The 21,772-nt window shown below is 40.4% G+C and overlaps 1 long non-coding RNA gene across 1 annotated transcript in view; it reads left to right on the top strand.

The window, feature by feature from the left end:
• The window catches only part of LOC141277551 (uncharacterized), a 65,555-nt gene extending 47,367 nt beyond the window's left edge, over positions 1–18,188 (top strand). The window contains exons 2-3 of the long non-coding RNA XR_012329123.1: positions 17,789–17,935; positions 18,125–18,188. This is a non-coding gene — a long non-coding RNA (uncharacterized lncRNA). The remainder of the gene's footprint in view (positions 1–17,788; positions 17,936–18,124) is intronic.
• The last annotated feature ends 3,584 nt before the right edge of the window (positions 18,189–21,772 follow it).

Here is a 21,772-nt window from a genome sequence, read left to right as displayed (position 1 = left end):
ATGAGTCACTTCTCTCTTTCTTATTTCAAGATTCTCTATCTTTCAACAATTTGATTATAATATGTTTTGGTGTGAGTCTCTGAGTTTATCCTACTTAGTGTTTGTTGAGCTTCTTGGATGTTTAGATTCATATATTTCATCCAGTTTTGGAATTTGGGGGCCATTATTTCTTCAAATATTCTTTCTGCTCATTTCTCTCTCTTTCTTTCTGGGACTTCCATTATGCCTAAGTTGGCATGCTTGATGGTATCCTACATGTCCCTTAGGCTCTGTTCATTTATCTTCATTCTTCTTTTTCTGCTCCTTAGAACCTATCTTTAAGTTCTCTCAACCGTTTTTCCTGCCTGCTGAAATCTGTTGAACTGCTCTAGTGAATTTTTTGTTTTATTGTATTCCAGAATTTCTATCTGTTTCTTTTTTTGTTTGTTTGTTTTTTCAAACATCTTTATTGGAGTATAATTGCTTTACAGTGGTGTGTTAGTTTCTGCTGTATAACAAAGTGAATCAGCTATACATATACATACATCCCCATATCTCCTCCCTCTTGCGTCTCCCTGCCACCCTCCCTGTTTCTTTTTTATAATTTATTTTGCTTTATTGGATATTCTCTATTTGACACAGTATTCTCTTAGTTTCCTTTAGCTCTCTGTCCATGATTTTCTTTAGCTCTTTGAGCATATTTATGACGTTGATTTAAAGTCATTGTTTAGTTAAGTCCAACGTCTAGGCTTTCTCAGGGAGAATTTCTATTGATATCATCTTTTCCTGGGAATGGGCCATACTTAGTTTCTTTGCATGCCTTGAAATATTTTGTTGATAACTGGACATTTTGAATATTAATGTGGTACATCTGGAGGTCAGATTCTCCCCCCTTCCCATGGCTTTTTGTTGCTACTTGCTTTGGGTTATAGTTGTTTGGTTGTTTAGTGACTTTTCTAAACTATTTTTGTATGGATTCTATTCTTTGTTTTGTGTGGCCAATGAAGTCTACAATCTATGAGCTTGGTGGTAAGCTAGTGTGTTGACAGTCTTCTTAAATGCCTGGGGCCAGAGAAGGAAAAAAAATCTGCTGCCATTCTTGACATACTAGCTTTGTCTTGGGCACTCCTTGAAACATTAGCCACATTGTTTACAACTCTGCCTCAGCTTTCACTTCATGCTTATACAGAGCCTGAAGGTCAGCCATAAGTGAAACTTACGGTCTTCTCTGGCCTTCTATGTTTAGTCATTCAGCCCTGGGTATGTGCATGGCCTTCTCAATTCCCTGGAATATCTGGGAGCTTTCAAAATCTGTTATATCCACACATAGCTCCTTTCATAACCTCTGCCTTCCTATATGTTTTGGTCTATTACTTGTCCCCATTGCTGCCCCTTGCCACAATCTGCTGCAGCCAATACCTGTGCCTTTAATTGCTTTTGGTAAATACTACCTAAGAAGCTGTCCCAGTTGTGAGAATACTGTGAGTCATGTGAAACAAAGACAAGCCTTTGTGCCTGTTCTTCAAAGGGCTGCCAGATAGGTAGAAATGGACAAGTCTTTGAGAATAAGTTTTGTTGCTCCCTCTGGTACTAACGACCTACTCCAGGAGTGTGGGCTGCCATCTTTGGAGCCACCGCCAATCTGGAGATTGGGGGATGATAGGCAGGCAATTTAAAATGCTGTATCTCTTTCTTTTACCATGTAGCAGTCACTTCTTTCTTCACCAAGCCTTCTCTGTATGTTTTAAGTTTTTGAGTAGATTCCAGAGTTCTGCAAAAGTTGATTCTGACAGTTTTTGCAAGCTCAATAGTTGCTTTTGTGAAGGGATGGAGCAGTGGAGTCCCCCACTCTGCAGTTTTTGGTGCTGTCACTCCCCTGTCCATTTGTTTTTAAAGAAAAATTACTGGGTAGCTGATGTGGGTTTCCTTTTTGTTGTTTTGGAAACCAGGTCTGTTTCCCAGGTAAAGCAGGTCTGTTTTCCAGGTAGCTCTCTTCTCTAACGGCTGACTGGGAATTCTGACAGGGAAGTCTTTATGAGGTAAGGCAGGCTTGGCAAGCTTTATTTCAGGGTTGGTAAGCTGGGAACTGATTGTCTGGCTATGAGCTCTCTAAATGCCCAGTGAAAAGGGCACTTCTCTGAGAAACTGATATCCAAACTAGAAGTCTTAACTTTCTCTGTGGCATTCATTAGTTTTTAGATAAAAGCCCTCTAGTTTTTGTTTTGTTTTTAATTTTTTTGCTTGTTGGCAGATGCCAGTAACTGGTACTCTGGGCAAAGAATTCGGGGAAGATTTTGGTGGTGGAGACTGATGCAGCTGTTCTGTTTTACAAATCTTCAATTAATTCCCCAGTTTAAATCCCCACTTCGCATTCCTGCTCCCTTCTGTACTTGCTGACTCAGAGCCCAGAGTATCTCCAGGGTTCTGCCAGGCTGGCTGGCTCCCATCTCCTCTGTAGCTTCCTCATAATATATTCTAGACTGTGGTTTCATCCATCTGTTTCACCTGCCAACTTGCTCATATCCACTTTCCTTCTCCCAGAAATTTGTTGGAACCTCTTTTGTTGGCAGTCCCCTCACCTTCAACTCATTCTTTTTCCTGTTAGAGGTTCAGTCCTTTATGTACTGCTGTACTTTTATTTTAGTGGACTGTAGGAGGGATTGTGAACAATGCATATACATAGGTCAATATCTTGAACTGGAGTCTACAAATAGTTTTGAGCACCTTCCCTATACCAGACACTATGCTAGGTTCTGGGGGTATAAAAGTGAGTTAAACTTATTTCCTGGTGTCAAAGAGCTCATAGTGTAGTAGTGAATGCAGTCCTATGCAAAAAATATTAAGATAGAACTTTCCTGTTTCGGTTTTAGATGAGAATGCAAAGTTGAAAACAAAGGGATCACATATTTAAAGCAAGGTGACACACCATCTTTATGGAATTTGCTGAAGGATGACTTCCAAAACATGATCTGTGGCCCCTTAGCCAGAGAATTGATTGAGAGAAAAGTAGTAGAAAGGATGATTTTGAAGAGAATTTTAAGAATGCCTTGGAGTCTTTTCTGCTCCTGGGGGAGTGGAGGAGGTACTTCCTACTCACTTAAGTGGAATGAGACTACAAGAGAAACAATCCAATGGCTTGATATGTATTCTCTGGGGATCGACATTTGCAGGGACTGGCTACTGACTTACATCTGAAAACAAAATCTTAAGGTGAGAGAGGCTATGGCTAAATCAGCCTGTGATAACAGAGGAAAGGGCTGCACTTGCAGAGAGCTGTATTTCCACCAACATATGGGCAAAGCTGTCTATTTCTGAGGGGCCAGAAATAGTCCCCATGGTAGGAATTTAGAGTTGGGTCATCTTATAAGGGATGTCCCCTAAGAAGAATACTCAGAGGTGTGAAGTGACTGCAACAGAGGAATGGACTGACAGAAACCAGGGACAGAGGAGTTGAAAGAGGCTGTTGCCAAAATAAGTTCACGTGCCCAACACACAGTGGGGCCAAACCAAAGTGTTTGGAGTTTGGAGCAGAGAAAGGTTTATTGCAGGGCCAAGCAAGGAGAATGGGTGGCTCATGCTCAAAAGACCTTAACTCCCCAGTGCTTTTGGGGAAATAGTTTTTATAGGCAAAATTTGGGGTGAGGGCTATAGGATGAATCACTTTTTTCTGATTGGTTGGTGGTGAGGTAACAGGGCGGTGCTCCAGGAATCCTGTGCTCAGCCTGAAGTTACCATCCTCCACCTGGATGGGGACATTAGTTCCTGCAGAAGAACTCAAAGATATATATATATTGGGTTGGCCAAAATGTTCCTTTGGTTTTTAAGTAAAAATAAAAGACACATTTTTCATTTTCACCAATAACTTTATTGAACAATGTATTCACCCTTTTGCTCCACTACCTGCTGCCGTTTTTCAGGCAACTTCATAATTCCATCTTCCCAAAACTTTTTATCTTTTTGAGCAAAGAACTATTCCAGGTGCCTTTTACAGTCTTCCAGGGAACTGAAATTGTTTCCATTAAGAGAATTTTGTAAAGACCTAAATAAATGGAAATCCAAAGGTGTAACATCTGGTGAATACGGCAGATAAAGCAAAACTTCCCAGACAAGCTGTAACAGTTTTTGCCTGGTCATCAAAGAAACGTGCAGTCTTGCGTTATCCTGATGGAAGAGTATGTGTTTTCTGTTGACTAATTCTGGTTGCTTTTCGTCGAGTGCCGCTTTCAGTTGGTCTAACTGGGAGCAGTACTTGTTGGAATTAATCGTTTGGTTTTCCGGAAGGAGATCATAATAGAGGACTCCCTTCTAATCCCACCATATACACAACATCACCTTCTTTGGATGAAGACAGGCCTTTGGTGTGGTTGGTGGTGGTTCATTTCGCTTGCTCCACGATCTCTTCTGTTCCACATTATTGTACAGTATCCACTTTTCATCACCCGTCACAATTTGTTTTTAAAATGGAACGTTTTTGTTACGTTTAAGTAGAGAATTGCATGCAAAGTATGGTCAAGAAGGTTTTTTTCTCTTAACTTATGTGGAGCCCAAACATCAAAGCGATGAACATAGCCAAGCTGGTGCAAATGATTTTCAGTGCTTGATTTGGATATTTTGAGTATGTTGGCTCTCTCCCGCATGGTATAACATTGATTGTTCTGAATTAATGTCTCGATTTGATCGCTATCAACTTCAACTGGTCTACCAGATGGTGGAGCATCGTCCAGTGAGAAATCTCCAGCATGAACCTTCGCAAACCACTTTTGACATGTTCGATCAGTCACAGCACCTTCTCCAGACATCACAAATCTTTTTTTTTTTTTTTTTTTTTTTTTTGTGGAGCACAGGCTCCGGACGCGCAGGCTCAGCGGACATGGCTCACGGGCCCAGCCGCTCCACGGCATGTGGGGTCTTCCCGGACCGGGGCACGAACCCGTGTCCCCTGCATCAGCAGGTGGACCCTCAGCCACTGCGCCACCAGGGAAGCCCTGCACAAATCTTTTTTCTGTGTTTCAGTTGCGTTTTAATAAAGCACAATATGCCAAAAATGTTGCTTTTTCTCTTTCATCTTCAATATTAAAATGGCTACATAAAAATTCACCAATTTTGATACGTTTTTTAAAAATGAATGCTGAAATGACAGTTGTCACAATACAATCTAACAAAATTGTTTCGAATGAAGTTAAAGACAACTAAGCGCTACTAGAGCCATCTTATGGAAAAAAACGAACGAACTCTTTGGCCAACCCAATATATATACATACTTTTTGGCCACGCCGGGCAGCTTGTGGGATCTTAGCTCCCCAACCAGGGATTGAACCTGGGCCATGGCAGTGAAAGCGTGGAGTCATAACCACTAGACTTCCAGGGAACTCCCTCAAAGACATTGTTATGTATAGTCCTTGAGGAGGAACTAGGATTCTGCTTTATTGCTGTGCTATTGCTTCTTGACTGCTTCTCCTTTGCTCTTGACTACATTCCTTCCCTTCCCTGATTAGCAACTGTTTGAATTTGCCCTTTGGTACTCAGGGAAGGTCTAGGAGGCTGAAACCTTTTTCCTGCAAACAAGAAACAGGACACAGAGAGGCTTTTGTACCGAGGAAGGCCCCACAGGGTCCTGCTCAGTCTCAAGGCCAGCCAGAGGAGGTGTTGCCCAGGCCAAGGAAACTGCAGGTGAGAGATCTCCAGTGACAGGGGAGTTCCAAGTAACCCCCTGGAGAAAGTATCAGATTTGGACATCTGCGACACTCTCCAATGCCAGGTTAAAATTGAACCAATGAAGGAAAGCTTGTTTAGGTCCTTCCTTCTAGTCCTTCCCTGTGCTTCAACCCTGGAGGCAGGGTTTGAGGCAGTACAGTGAGTGGGGGAGGAGGGATAAAAGAGAAAAATGGATGAGGGGGGAAGCCAGCCACACTCCATACCCTTCCCCCACTGCAAGTTTCCTGGCTGAGTTAGACCTGAGCTGGGAGAGGGGAGAAGCTTGGAAATAGGTGACAGACTGAAGCTGTGATATATTAGACTGGACTGGAATTTTTAATGCCTAAAAAACAAAACTATTTTTTAATATCTGAGAGTGACTGAAAAAGGTATGAGCTCTGTCTGAAATTTCATGCAGGGGTGGGGAAAAATGATTCCACAGAGCTTGTGGTGTGAAGCAGTGGTGTGAAAGAACTATATTGCTTTCTGCTTACACCCTACTGTGTCTAGCTCATTCAATAAACTAGTTTATATTAAGTGCCACACTATATGTATAGTCAAGGTTCAGTGAGTGGTAGCACATAGGAGAAAGTAATAAACTCTTCCCAGGGAGGCCAGGGAAGGCCTGACACCTTCCCTCAGAGGAGTTAGTGCTTGAGCTGGATTTTAAAGTACAAGAAGGAATTTTCTGGGTGAGGATGGGGTGGGAGGACATTCCAGGAAAAGGGAATGGTATGTACAAATGTAGGTATATATGCGCAACTGCATGTGGTTTAGTGATTTTGAATTACTATAGTATAAACTGTGGTTGGGTAGGGAAGGAGGTAGGCTAACATGTGGAAACATGCTTATGAAATGCCTTTTTTCTGAAAGCGACAGAGGGCCAGAAGAGCCAAGTATTTTAAGTAGGGGAGTGACACGATCATGTTTGCATTTTAAATGATCACTCTTGTCACAGTGTGGTGGGTAGATTGGTAGGGACTGTGGATACTGGGAAGCAATGCCAGGTTAAAACTGACCCAGTCAAGGAGATCTCTTGATTATGTACAAATATCCTAATAATAGACCCATCTAGTTTTAAAAACATCTCATCTAAATATAGTAGGGTTCCCAGCTTGAGTCCTGGCTGGGATTTGGATTTGTCTGGGCTTATGCAATGAACTGCAGGGATGGGCAGCTATAAGTCTTTTAGCATGAGTACTCTTTAAAGAGAACTCATTCTAAGGCAGTGATTCTTAACCTGGGCTTCAGGAATAGAATTCATGGGGTCTGTGAACTTGGAAGGGAAAACAATTACAGCTTTGAAATTTAGCATTTTCCCCCAATTATGAACATAGGCAACAAACCACAATGGAGTAGCAGTATCTGTCACTCTGTCATGGAAACAAATCATAGATATTTTTATACCACACTGCGATTTTTTTCAAATGTCTCAAAATATTATTTACTCATGCACTACTTTGAATTATTGTGGTGTTAGACTTGCTGCTAGATCATTTATTTAACAAGCTAATAAAAAGCATATATATTACCATATAAAATTTGTGTTTAAAAATTGTTTGATAGGGACTCCCTGGTGGTCCAGTGGTTAAGACTTGTGCTTCCACTGCAGGGGGCGCAGGTTCAATCCCTGTTTGGGGAACTAAGATCCCACATGCCACGCAGCGAGGCCAAACAAACAAACAAAAAACCCCAAATTGTTTGAAAAACTGTATTTCAACATAATTGGTTTCCTTTGTAATCTGATGTATTTTATTTTATGCATATGAGAACATTATTCTAAGAAAGGGTCCATAGAGTTCTCCAGACTGCCAAAGGGGTGCATGGCATACAAAAAGGTCAGGAATTCCTATTTAAGGAAAATAGAATCACTCAGATTTGTCTCCCTGTCCATTTAAATGTGAGACTGAGTACTGTAGGGGAGGAAAAATTATTTCCCCTCTACCCTCTACATTCTTGGCTGCGACTCCTCCCTGTAATGAAACACAGATTAACATGAGAAAAATGAACAGAAGTTTAGTAGCATGTATTCCTCCTGCATACATGGGAGAGACCCAGGAAAACAAAGTAACTCTGAAATGGCCCAAGTCAACACCTTAAATACCATCTCCAGCTAAAGACAAAAGATGTTGGGGGCAGGGGAAGTTATGGGAGGTTGCCAGGAAAAGCACAGTAAACAAGGGTAAGGTTGTTATGACACTTTAAGTCATTGCCCTCTCCATTGGTAAGAGTTTCTAAAGATTTAGTCACCTTCCCCTCCTTTTCTTGGGGGAGAGACAGAGAGAAAGAGAGACGTGAGTGCTTTACAAATGGAGATTTCCCTAATAAATTCTAATATATGTAAATTTCTCTCATAAAAGGGTAACTTCTACGTGGTTTTCAGGGCTTCTCCTGTGTCTGCTGTTTTTTTTTAAAAAAAAACCAACTTAAAATAATCCTTATGCCAAAGAGGTATAGTTTCATGTTGCAAATTCTGCTCCCCTTTGGTAGCTTATGATGAAAACGATATCTGCATGCTCCCAATAAGAATGATGAGGCTTTTAGTTCACTTATAGTATCCACTCTTCCTCCTTTCACTAAAAATAATAGGGCATAAGCAGCCTTCTTCCCCACTTGTCCACACAGCACCATGCAGATCTGACATCTCTAGACTCCAGTGCCTCAGCTTCAATGAGACATCGAGAAGCCTGGTAGAAGATGGCAGAAGATGACTAGAGGGGGACAGTGGTGCCTGGCTGATGCCATAATGCCCAGCGAAGAGAGTGGGTACGGAAGGTAGAAGCAGAAGAAATGGCAGAAACCACATGGCAGTTGATTAGACAGTGGTTAGAGTTGTTTGTGCTCGCAGGTGATACCCATTCCCCAGGAGTGCCTAGAGGGCTCTTAATTGAAGAAGTTGGGGTTTTGGGTGCACTGAGTGGAAGAAACAGTAAAATTTGGTGATTACATTTAGTTGTGTAGTATCCACAGGCTAGAGGGGCCTGAAGAAATTTGTGTTCTAAAGGTATTTGTTGTAAGAGTAACAGCCATCATGTTGGCTTTTATTATTACTTTTTTATATAAAAGATAAAAACCAAGCGAGGTCTCCTTTTTGTGTTCAATATTCCATTAGCTGAACATCCTCTACATGTGTTCACAGAAATATTTTATGACCTGAGTGTAACTTCAGAGGCTGAGAGCATATTTCCCCTAGCAGTTGCTTTAGAGCTCGCTCGAGTAATCACTTCCCAGCTTCCAGAACAAATCTTAGTTTTCTTGAACGGCAGTATCATCAGTCATTCACTGATGTATATTTGAATGGAAAAAATGCCAGGTGTTTCAACTTCATCCCCTGCAGGTTTACAATTAAGCTGTCAGTAGTTTGCTGTTGGTTTTATAAGGTTTGGTTGGTTTGGTTTGTTCGTTTTATGAACAGAAAAGGAATTCTCTAATCCTTTGGGTGGAGATGTGCCACTGGAAATGCTGCTACCCTGTGACAGAAAAACGCCGGGTCTACCATCAGCGGTGTCCACTGAGATTTATCAATTGTAAACTGAGGCTCCTGCATTACAAATGCAGGGTATTCTCTCTCTTTTTTTTTTTTTTTTTGCGGTACACGGGCCTCTCACTGTTGTGGCCTCTCCCGTTGCGGAGCACAGGCTCTGGACGCGCAGGCTCAGCGGCCATGGCTCACGGGCCCAGCCGCTCCGCGGCATCTGGGATCTTCCCGGACCGGGGCACGAACTCGTGTCCCCTGCATCGGCAGACGGACTCTCAACCACTGCGCCACCAGGGAAGTCCTGGGTATTCTCTTTTTCTGCAGGGTATTAATTAAAACTAGGCCATGGTATTAAATAAAATGATACGTGACAAGTGCTTAGAACAGAGCTTATTGGTACAGAATGAGTGCTTGATAAACGTTAGCTATCATCGTCATTATCACCATCACTATCACCATCATCACCCCACTCAAGAAGCATGAATTTGAATTCTACTCTCTAGGCTGCTGTCCTTCTGTATAGAGTATATATGTGAGCAGAGGGGCAGTGGAAGGGAGGAGTTGCAGACAAAGAAAGTCTTCTCACGTAGGTATGTGTTTGTTTGCAAGGTTATAGTTAATGCAAAAGGAGATAAACTAAAGCTTCAGCCTGGTAAGGGCTTAATTTGTTTAGGAGACAATTTCCCTAACCTTTTTCTGTGGAAAATTAGTCCTGCATGATTCCCTAGGAGAAAAGAGGTCCCTTGTCAAATAAGTTCGTGAAGCACTACATACTTTAGTTCTCTCTCAATCCCCACTTTGGAGAGTCATAATGTCCTTTAGCACATTAAGAGAGCTGAGAAGTCCTCCAGGAAAAAAAGCTATTTAATTTTTAAACTCAGTTTGACAAAATTCCTTGGCCACATAACTCCTTTTTCTGTCACACTTACTAACATCACCAAGCACTACTGTTCTACATGTAGTGGGTGTCCTATCCAATATACAATCAGCCCTCTGTATACACAGGTTCCAATTTCATGGATCCAACCAACCACTGATCAAAAATATTAGAAAAAAATTCTAGAAAGTTCCGAAAAGCAAAACTTGAATTTGCCATGCCAGCAACTATTTACATTGTATTTACAACTATTTACATAGCACTGACAATGTATTAGGTACTACAAGTAATCTAGAGATGATTTGAAGTCTATGAGAGGATGTGTGTAGATTATGCGCAAATACTATGGCAGTTATGCAAGGGACTCGAGTATTCACAGATTTTAGTATCTAGAACCAAACCCCTGAGGATACCGAGGGCTGACTGTAATTATATTTTCTCCTCTTCAGAGAAAGAAGCTGCCAGTTACTTTCCGTACAAGCAGTCAGAAGGGCACCCTGGAGCAGATCTTTGAGAGGCCATCTCAGTTATGCAGATGTTCACCAGACAGATGTACATATGTCTGGGGCAAGGGTGGGCCAGTCACGATGAGAAGTCCAGGGAGGGAAGAGAATTATATGTCCAGCCTCTCTGTCCTGAGATTTGGAGTTAGGAGGATCTATCAAGGTAGAGAGAGTGGCCATTTTTAAGGCCTAATGCCAGGGAAGGATAATAGGACCCATGAAATAAATTTACCAACAGTTTAAAGAGAGGCTGGTCTGGTGGGCTGTCGCTGGCACTGAGTAAAGAGGAGTGCAGGGAGTGGCAGCAGAACTGACAATATAATTTGTGGCGCCCAGTGCAAAATGAAAATGCAGGACCGCTTGTTCAAAAATTATTAAGAATTTCAAGACAGTAACAGCAAAGCATTAAACCAAGGGCGAGGCCCTTCTAGGCATAAGGCCCTGTGCAACTGCACAGGTTGTACACTCATGAAGCCAGCCCATGGTCTTGGTTTTCTGAGGCTGTGCACAAGAGAACTGTTCTTGCCCTGGCTCCTCTAGAGCTGCCTTACTAGGGAGGAAGGAGTTAGGTGTAAAATGAGATTGCTGGCCACTAAGAGCTATAACTAGATCCACTGAGGTCAGTTCCTTCATTTTCTATTGCTGCTGTAACAAATTACTACAAACATTAGTGACTTAAAACAACAAGAAGTTAGGATCTTCCAGTTCTATAATTCAGAAGTTTGAAATAGGTTTCACTGGGTTAAAATCAAGGTACTGGCAGGGCTAGTTCCCACTGAAGACTCTAGGAGAGAATGCATTTCCTTGTCTTTCCTAGTTTCTAGAGGCCACCTGCATTCCTTAGCTCATGGTCCCCTTCCTCCATCTTCAAAGCCAGATTATGTTGCATTTTTCTGATCATTCTTCTGTAGTCACATCTCCCTCTGACTCTACTCTTCGGCATCCTGCTCCCCCCCCCTTTTTTTTTTTCTTTTTTTGCGGTACACGGGCCTCCCACCGCTGCGGCCTCTCCCGTTGCGGAGCACAGGCTCCGGACGCACAGGCTCCTGACGCGCAGGCTCCGGACGCGCAGGCTCAGCGGCCACGGCCCAGGGGCCCAGCCGCTCCACGGCATGTGGGATCCTCCCGGACCGGGGCACGAACCCACGTCCCCTGCATCAGCAGGCAGACTGTCAACCACTGCGCCACCAGGGAAACCCCTGCTTCCCCTTTTAAGGACATTGGACCCACCTGGATAATCCAGGATAATCTCCCTATCTGCTGATTAGCAAATATAATTTCATCCACAACATTAATTCCGTCTTTCTAGGTAACCTATCATATTCACAGGTTCCAAGGATTAGGACATCTTTGGGGCATTATCCTGCCTACCAAACTCAGGGAGATCCAAACCAAACTGGACCTTGCCTTTAAAACAAATTATTGGTTTTAACATATAAAACATGCCCAAATTTTAAGTGTACAGCTCGATGAACTTTATATAAATATACGCCTGTGTAGTGTGTAAATATACACCTGCATAACCACCACTCAAATCAAGATACGAAATAAATCTACCATGCTATCACATGCTCCTTCTCAGTCAATATCCACCCCCAAGAGGTAACCGGTATTCTGTCTTATATCAATGTATTGGTTGTCTATCACAAACCACTCCAAAACTTGGTGGATCAATACAACAAAACAACCATTTTATTTGCTCATAATTCTGTGGTCAGGAATTTACGCTGGACTCAACTGAAAATTCTTCTGCTGGTCTCACCTGTGGTGACTCATTTGGTTGCAGTCATTTGACAGCTTGACTGGAGCTGGATGGTCCAAGATGGTGTCATACATGTATCTGGTGGTTTGGTACTGGTTGTCAGCTGGGCCCCACTCTCCACATGGGTATTTAATCCTCAAAGAGGTTAGACTGGGCTGCTTCACATGGAGATCTCAGGGCAGCAAGAAGGCACAGCAAATTGCCCAGAAGTTGTACAGTATCACCCCCACTGCATTCTTTCAGTCAAAGTAAGACACAAGGCCATCCCAGATTCCAGGAGTGGAGAAATAAACTCTACTTCCTGATGGCAGGAGCTGCAAAAAAGCTTGTGGCCATTTTTTTCCATCACATTACAATTCGTTGATTTTGCCTGTTCTTAAACTTCAGATAAATGTAATCATACTGAAAGTATTCTTGTTTCTGGCTTCTTTTGTTTAACATTATGTATTTGAAATCCAACCATGTTTTTGTGTGTGGCAGTAGACGGTCCTTTTCTATTGCTGCTGCTCATATTCCATTGTATGAATATGCCACAATTTATTTATTCATTCTATTACTGATGAACATTTGACTTGTTTCTAGTTTGTGGCCATTATAAAAAAGCTGCTATTATATTCTTGTGCATGTCTTTTGAAGGGCATATGCACTCAACTATCTTGGGTATCAACTATCTTGGCTATGTACCTAGGAATAGAATTACTGGATCTGGGAGTAGGCTAGTATTAAGCTTTAGAAAATATTGCCGAATAGTTTTCTGAAGTGATTGCATTAATTTACACACCCATAAGCAATGTATGAGAGCTTTGGTTGCTCCACATCCTTGTGAACACTTGGTACTGTCAGACTTTTAAATTTCAGCCATTCTAATAGGTATTTAGTGGTATATCATTGTTTTGATTTGCATTTCCTTGATGACTAATGATGCTGAACATATTTTCACGTGTTTAACAGTCATTTGGCTATCTTTTTTGTGAAGTGCTTATTCAGTATTTTTGTGACGTGCCATTTAAAAAATTGGGTTGTCTGTCTTTTTCTTGTTGATTTGTAGAAGTTCTTTCTTTAGTCTGCCATGAGTCTGTTATTGTATATATCAACTGGGCCACACAGCAGGAGGTGAACAGCAGGCAAGCGAGTGAAGCTTCATCTGCTGCTCCCCATCGCTCACATTACTGCCTGAACCATAGCTCGCGTTACCACCTGAACCATCCCCCCAATCGCTCACATTACTGCCTGAACCATCCTCACCAACCCCCACCAATTTTTCGTGGAAAAATTGTCTTCCACACAACCAGTCCCTGGTGCCAAAAAGGTTGGGGACCGCTGGTATATATGTACTACAAGTGGCTTGTCTTTTCCTTTTCTTAATGGTCTCTTTTGATGGACAGAAGTTCTTAATTTAAACAAAGTCCAAATTATCAATATTTTCTTTTATGATGAAAGTTTTTTGTGTTCTGTGAAATCTTTACCCACCCCATTGGATCCTAAATGAGTTTTATAGCTTTAACTATTACATTTAGGTCTTTGATCCATTTTAAGTTCAGTTTGGTATATGGTGTGAGGTAGGGGTGCAAATTTATTCTTTGGCACGTGTTTAGCTTTTCCAGCATCATTTGTTGAAAAGACCATTCTTTCCCCATTGAATTGTCTTGACATTATGAATGACAGCTTCTCCACAACACTGAAAACTGACAACACAGTAAGGAATTATCATGTCAAAAATGAAGGGAAAATGGTAAAGAGCATGGAAGCTCAATATTATAACAGACAATACAAAATTTAAGGTAAAAATCATTACTAGAGATGAAAAGGGAATCTTCATACAAATAAATGGTTCAATTCACCAAGAGATATAAAAATATAAAACATTTATGTTCCTAATAACATAGCCTCAAAACATAAAGGCAAACATTGAGAATACTACAAGGAGAATTAAACAAATCCACAATCACGGTGGTAGAGTTCAACATACTTCTCTCAATAGTTGACAGTACAGGCAGAAAAAAAAATTCTCTCTCTCTCCCTCTCCGTGTGTGTGTGTGTGTGTGTGTGTGTGTGTGTGTGTGTATAAAATTTGGACAATACAATAAATAAATGTGTTTTTAATAAACTTTTAATTTTGGAATAACTTTAAATATATAGAAAAGTTGCAAAGATAGTATAGAGAGTTCCCATATCCTCTTCACCAAGCTTCTATGCATATGAACATCTTAAGTAACAATAGAACATTTGTAAAAATTGAGAAATTAACATTGGTAGATATATTGTTAATTAATGTGCAGACTTTATTCAGATTTCACCTATTTTTCCACTAATGTCCTTTTTCTTTTCCAGTATCCAATCCAGGATACCACATTGCATTTAGTTGTCATGTGTCCTTAGTCTCCTCCAGTATGTCACAATTTGTCAGTCTTTGTCTTTCATGACCTTGGCTAAATTTGAATGATCAAGTATTTTGTAGAATGTCCATCAATTTGGGTTTGTTTGATGTGATATTTTCTCATGATTGAAATTTCATGATTTCTCTGGGGTTATGGGTTTTTGGAAAGAACACCATAGAAGTGAAGTACCCATCTCTTGCATCTTATGAGGGGGGTATGTGATTTCAATATGACTCATCACCAATGATGTTAACTCTGATCACTTGGTTAAGGTGGTGTCTGCCAGGTTTTTCCACTGTGAAGTTACTATTTTCCCTTTTTCATAGTCTATTCTTTGGAATTGAGCCATTAAGTCCAGCCTGTACTCAAGGAATGGGGTGTTATGCTCCCCCTCCTTTAGGGTAGGGTATCTACATAGTTTATTTCAAATTCTTTTGCATGGGAGATTTGTTTCTTCTCCCCCATTTATATGTTTATTCAATTATTTATTTATATGTGTAGAGACTCATGGATATTTATTTTATTCTGAGTTATAATCCAATATTATTATTTACTTTGTTGCTCAAATTGTACAATGAACAAATTTGAGCTAATGAAAGGATATTGAATACTATACCAAAAACTGCAGAATATAATTTTTTTCAAGGACATGTGGAACACTTATCAAATATGATCATGAACTGGGCTGTAATGATATGCCTAATATTTCAAATAATTAAAATCACAGAGAATATACTTTCCAACTTTGACATAATTGAATTAGATATGAATTACAAAAATATATCCAGAAAACCCTCACATTTGGGAAATTAAGAAATAGATTTTGAAATAAGACTTGGATCAAATAAGACATTGGAAATTAAGAGATATTTTGAACTTCACAACAATGAATATATTACATATCAAAATCTGTGGGATGCAGTTAAAGTAGTACTTGGAGGGAAAGTTACAGCCTTAAGTGTATATATTAAAAAGAAGAAGCTTGAAATTTAAAAAGCTACGCTCATAAAGTTAAAAAAAATTAGTCCAAAGATTGCAGAAGGAAGAAAACAATAAAGATGATGTGAAAGACAAAATCACTGGACATTTAAGGAGATAATTTTATACAAGCTATTGCAATCAGGTGAATATTCCTTAAGAATGTCTTAAAAGGAAGGGGTCTGGGGTTTTATAGAAGCAGGTAAATAAGGGAATTGTAAGTAAGTCTTATGAGATTCACGAGGAGTGAGGAAGATGGATCTTACTTGAGGTGTTGAGGAAGAGTGGAGAAGGTATGTCTTCTTTAGGGATATGTGAGGGCAGGGTGGTCCTTTGCAAGTTAGCAGGAGTACTAAAGGGTGGGAACACAAAGCTCAGATAATGTTCAACATTGTCAGTAAGAACAGAAATTAATGAAACAGAATATAAAATAATAATACAACAGAGTAGACCAGCAACACCAAAAGTTCTTACAAAAAGAACAATAAAGTTAACAAATCTGTAGCAAGACTGATCAAGAAAATACGAAAACAAAAAATGAGACATCACTACATATGCCACAGACATCAAGTAGATGATAAGAGTGTATTATAAAAGACTATATGGAAAACATTAGATGAAATTGGAAAATTCCTAGAAAAATATTACTTATCAAAACTGACTCAGGAAAAATTAGGCAATTTTACTCCTACTCATCCTTGCATGCCGTGTCTCTATAAATTGAAGAAAATTCATGAAAAGTTGTCAGGTTTTTGTGAACACTCCTTCTTTCCTCAGTACTAATTATGGGAATGGAGGTGGGTTTGGAAGCACCAGATACTCTTTTCCCCTGGTTATCTCTTTTGAAAATTTACAGCATAAGGTTCTTCTCCTTTCCTTGTCTGGCTGCTGTTGATGAATTTGGGGCAGTGAAAACAAGACTGTTTTTTCTTAATTAGCAATCTTAATACAGAATACAGCAGAATGAAGCAGAATTACCTAATTTCAACCCTCTTCCCTCCCAATTCTTACATGGTTCTTCTATGACAGCCCTTAGTAAAAGCCAAACACATATTCTGTGGTAATGTGTAAAGGGGAGCAGCTAATGCAGCCATATGTGTTGCTTTCTAATAGTCTAAATTAACATATGGTTAAAGGTGAAAAAAATCTTGAATAGTGAGTGTATGGTCAGAATGTAGCTGAGACCAGTGGTCTACAAACTCTAATTAACAGATCAACTGCATCAGGATCACCTGGGAGCATTTTGTCTGGGGCCAGGCCTGGAGATATGCATTCTATAAGTCCACTGGATAATTCTACTGGACATTGGGATGGGAACCAATGGCTTGGGAACCACTGTCTTACACTGTTTCTCTTAGGCATCAGTTGTCTCAGCTCTGCTATTATGTTTAAGATGACTCTGTTTAGTAAGTTCTGAAATGCAGAAATTCTGTATTTGTAATCAGACTGAACTATAAACTGTTAAGACCATTCTGGAGAACAATTCAGCAATGTATAATAAAATTGGAGGTGCCTGTATGGGGAAAATTCCACTTCTAGGCATATACTCACATATATACACCAGTAGACTTGTACAGTGTTGTTGATCACAGCTGTTGCTAATGGTGAAAAAACTGGAAAATGCACATTCATAGAGTGAACTATTAAACAGCAGTTAAAAATGAATGAACTGATTTATAGTTATCAACATGTGAGGATTTAGAAAACATCACGTAAAGTGAAAAATGCAAGTTTGAAAACAGTTAATATCATTTACCACAGAGGTAATACTATATATTATTTATGGGTAAATACATATTTATAAAAGCATACCCAGGAAGATATACACCAACCTTGGGTTACTTTCAGAGAAAGGAGGAGGAAGGGAGAGAGGGAGAAAATGTGATGGAGGAGAACTTTAGTTGTATCACTAACATTAAAGTTCTTTAAAGAAAAAGATTGAAAACAAGTATGCCATCTTCACCAAAGTGTTAGATCCACCACTTCCTAGCTGTGTGATCTTGGGCAAATTACTTAATCTTTATGAGCCCCAGTTTCCTATCTGTAAAAAGGGATAATAATTGTACCTGTAATTCATAAAGTTGTCATGAGGATTCAATGAGGTAATATATAGTTGTTTTTTTTTTTTTTTTTGCATAGTCACCACGTGAGCATTCCCTAAATCACAGCTGTTATTACCAGCAAGAAAGTGTCCAAAGCATTCACTCAGCTTTGGTCAGAGCAGATGGGAAAAAGTGCATTCCGGAGAGAGATGCTGGGTGGCACTTCAGAGCACGAACACCTCTGGTGAGTGTACAGTGCCGAGCGTGCCCTTGAGCAGAGAGAGCAAGGCAGGAATGTTGCCCTCTCATTGTGCTGCTCTGTTGGGTACAGTGTCTGTCTCCCCTGAAGCGTTTGTATAAGTCTGTGTTTCTTGGGGTGGTGGGTAATGAGTGCCCCTATCTGGTACAAGGTTTTAATCTCAAATTTCCATAGAAAGAGGTGGTGCCTCTAGAGTGGTCTGCTGTCTTCCTAGCCACTGACTTGTGAAGAGCAGGACAGTAGTGGAGTGTGGAACTCAGACCCTGGCAGAGCTGGTGAAGAAGTCACCATCCTCTCTTCTCAGCCTTGAGGCAAGTCTGGAAGGATAACTGATTTCTTCTACCAATGGCTTTATGTCCTTCTCAGGTTCGGGAACTCTGGATAAAGTCCTATCAGCACTGCCTGTTGCCCATTCCTTTCTAATAGCTAAATGGAATCCACTGAGCAAGGGTCAAAAAGGTTATGGAAAAATCACAGGGATACCTTAAGTGGCATTTAAAAAAAAAAAAGGCTGTGAGGTGGTGTGGGGTTAGGCTTGTCAGTGCTACCCTCACCAGAGAAGAACAGAAGTTGACTTCACCTCTTCCTGTTATTCAGTCATCAGCTATAGCCTATTGACCTTTAGGTATCCAGTGCCCTCAAAAGTCTCCTCCTTGCCTTCAGATCAAAACCAGAGCAGTAGTCATTTTACACTCTAGTATAAATGAATTTATATTAATAATATAAATGTATTTTGGAGATGGTGCTATTGGTAAGCTATTTCTAAGAACTGCTAGGGCAAAAAGGGCCTGTCAGTTTTCTCCAATTCTAGTCCAGTGATTTTTCCCAAAGGCTGCATCCCCAGTTTTTCTGTACCAGTCAGCCTATGCTTGTCCTGAGATAACTAGCTGCTCACAGATCTGCCACTTACTTGGTTCCTCCCCTTCTGCTTCAGCCCCCTACCTTCTGTACCAACCTTAAGACTCTCAGATCCTTGGGGATTGAGAGTCCATCCCTCTTTGTTTCACACTGCGGCACTTGGTTGATGGCTCATCTGTCTTTGCCCTCTCCTCCAAGTGTGGTGATCCAAGCATGACTTGCCAGTCAGTTAGTCAGCTGGAGCTTAATGCCCCAGAGTTCCTGCCTCCTTGAGTTCTCCAGGGCACCTTGGAATGTGAGCAGATGTAAGAGGTTGTGTATATGAGTGTGTTTGTGGTGGGAATGGGGGTAGGAAGACATAAAATTGTGAGTGATTTCAGGGAAAATGTTCAATAGTGATGTTACTTACCGATACTTGAAAACTAACATGGAGAAAGGAAATACAAAAATCCAGTTTGTCTGTGTAAAATGAATTTACAGAATCTGCTTACTCTTCGTGGCTAATTTTACCATATAGACAATAATAACTATGCAAGTTGTCAATATGGGTCAGATGAAATTAATTGTAAGCTATATTTACTTACAATGTGATATATTGTGTTCAGCTATGCTCACACTTGGGTTGATTATCTACTATGGTTTCCTGCCCATGTATTGTGCTCACATGGGGAAAAGAATTCAGGGAACGTGGCTCTAGTATTTCTGAGATTAACTGCCCAGGTGCCTCCTCTCTTTTCTTTTGGCATCTTCTGGGCAGCTATATCGCAGAGGTCACTGTGGGTGCAAAGTACAAGAAAAGAAAGCCTATGTAATAAAAGGTGTAAATTTTCCTAAAGCCGTATAAAACTGTTCCTCAGTACTCAGCATATATAGCTTATATTTACTGTATATGCTTTTTCTCTATTCTGTTTACCACCTCTGATTCCTGGGAGATTAAATCTTCACAAGCGTAGATACATACTAATATGATGAACTTTAAAATGTTATTTTCCTTCCTTTATCATCAATGATTATCATTTAAAGTTGTTATGAAGGCTTTGTGACAGAGGTTACACTAAAATTGAAAGTATATGAACGTACTGAAAATCATGTAAAAATTAGCTATGTTTTTAATGTGGTTTCTCAGATTGATTAATTTATGCAATTGAATTGTTCTATTCTCTTGTAAACATATATTCGCACTTTGCAAACTTGCACACCTGCAAAGTAAAGTGTGGTGGTATTTGTGATGTTATCATTGTTTCATCAAGAATGATAACTCAGTCAGGTTACTTTTAAAATCTCACTTTACAGGCCATTATCTATCACTTTCCTGTTTCAATACAGTGGAAATTGATTCCATAAAGGTCTTAAAGGTCAAATGTATCTTAAATTTAATAATTTTAAAATACCTTGGCATTTATGAAGTGTTGTTGCATTAATTTAAAAATAGTTTGACGTTGTTATAAAGTTTAACATTGTATGAAAGCACTTCCTCACAAGATACATGCATCAGTTTGGCTATGGTGAATTTTTTTCTTTAGGGATGTGTATGTCTTTAACAAAATTACTATTTTTGGGGGGGCGGTGGTCGCGTCACAGAGTCCTAACCGCTGGACCACCAGGGAATTCCCAAAATTACTTTTTAAAAAAATTGAAACCATGACAAGGACATCCCTTTATAGGTTTCAGTTTGAATTTTAAACAGGATTATAGAAGTCATGGAATTGTCTGTTTCTCCCTCTTTCTTTCCCCCCATCTTCCATTATTCTGGTGTTCTTTCCCTTTGGCATTTATAAGCGCTATCATGTAAGTAGGACTATGTTAGGTGCTAGCGATCCAGAAATGAAAGGATACAGTTTCTGCCCTGGAGCGACTAGGTCTAGTTGGTGAAAAAGAAGAATAAAAAACTAATTACAGTATGGCTTGTAGAGTGGTCTTCCTGGAGGAGGTGATAGCTGAGCTGGAAGGATGAATGAGAGATGACAAGGAGATGAAATTAATCTTACTTGGATTATTAATGGTTTGGGGCTATGATAGCTTTCTTTATACCAAAGATGACAGAGTAGGGAACCCCAGGGCTCCATCCCTCCATTAAAGCAACTAATGAGCTGGCAAAACCTGTCAGAATCAACTTTTACAGAACTCTGGAGTCTAGTTGAAAACTTATAACAACCAGGGGAAAGCTTAATGAAGAAAGAAGCTGCTGCATTGCAGCAACAGAGTTCTCTGGTGTTTTAAATTGTCTACCAACCCTTCCCCACATACCAGATGGGAGGCAGCCATGAAGACAGCAGCCTGTACCCCTGGTGCAGGTTGCCAAGCACCTGAGGGAGCAATTACAGACCTTATTCTCAAAGAATTGTGGTTGTTTATTTCAATCTGTCTAGTGGCTCCTGGAAGGACTGGTACACAAGGGCTTGCCTTTGTTTCACCCGGTTCAGAGCATTCCCAGGTCTGGGGTGGCTTCCCAAATGGCATTTGCCAAAAGCACTTGAAGGCAAAAGTATTGGCCAGAGCAGCTTAGGGCAAGGGATAGCAGTCAGGACAAGCAAGAGACAGATCAAAAAGCCTGGTAAGAAAGAATTTGGGAAAGGAAATCTACAGGGGAGTGAGAGTTTTTAAAAGCTCCTGCTTAAGTCAGGGAATTGAGAAGGCCATGCATATGCCCAAGACTGGACACAAGTTCAGAAAAGGCCTAATCCTCAGAAGAGATCCTAAACTTTCACCTCTGGCTAACCTTCAGGCTCTGCACAAGCAGGAAGTAAAGGTGAGGGCAGTATTGTAAATGGCCTGGCTAAGCACTGAAGGCATGTCCCAACACAGACAATCTTCAGGGAGTGGGGAGAGTTTTAAAAATTCTTTTAAAAAATATTATTGGGCTTTAGGTGTTTGTAGATACTCTGTCAATTCACTAGTTGACCACTAAACTAATGGAACACAGACTTCAGTGGCCACATATGATAAATGGAAATTTTACAAAAA

Source organism: Tursiops truncatus, chromosome X (assembly GCF_011762595.2).
Source record: "Tursiops truncatus isolate mTurTru1 chromosome X, mTurTru1.mat.Y, whole genome shotgun sequence".
NCBI lineage: Eukaryota > Metazoa > Chordata > Mammalia > Artiodactyla > Delphinidae > Tursiops > Tursiops truncatus.
The sequence above is the reverse complement of the archived record's forward strand: the minus strand, read 5'-3'. Positions and strand labels throughout refer to the sequence as shown.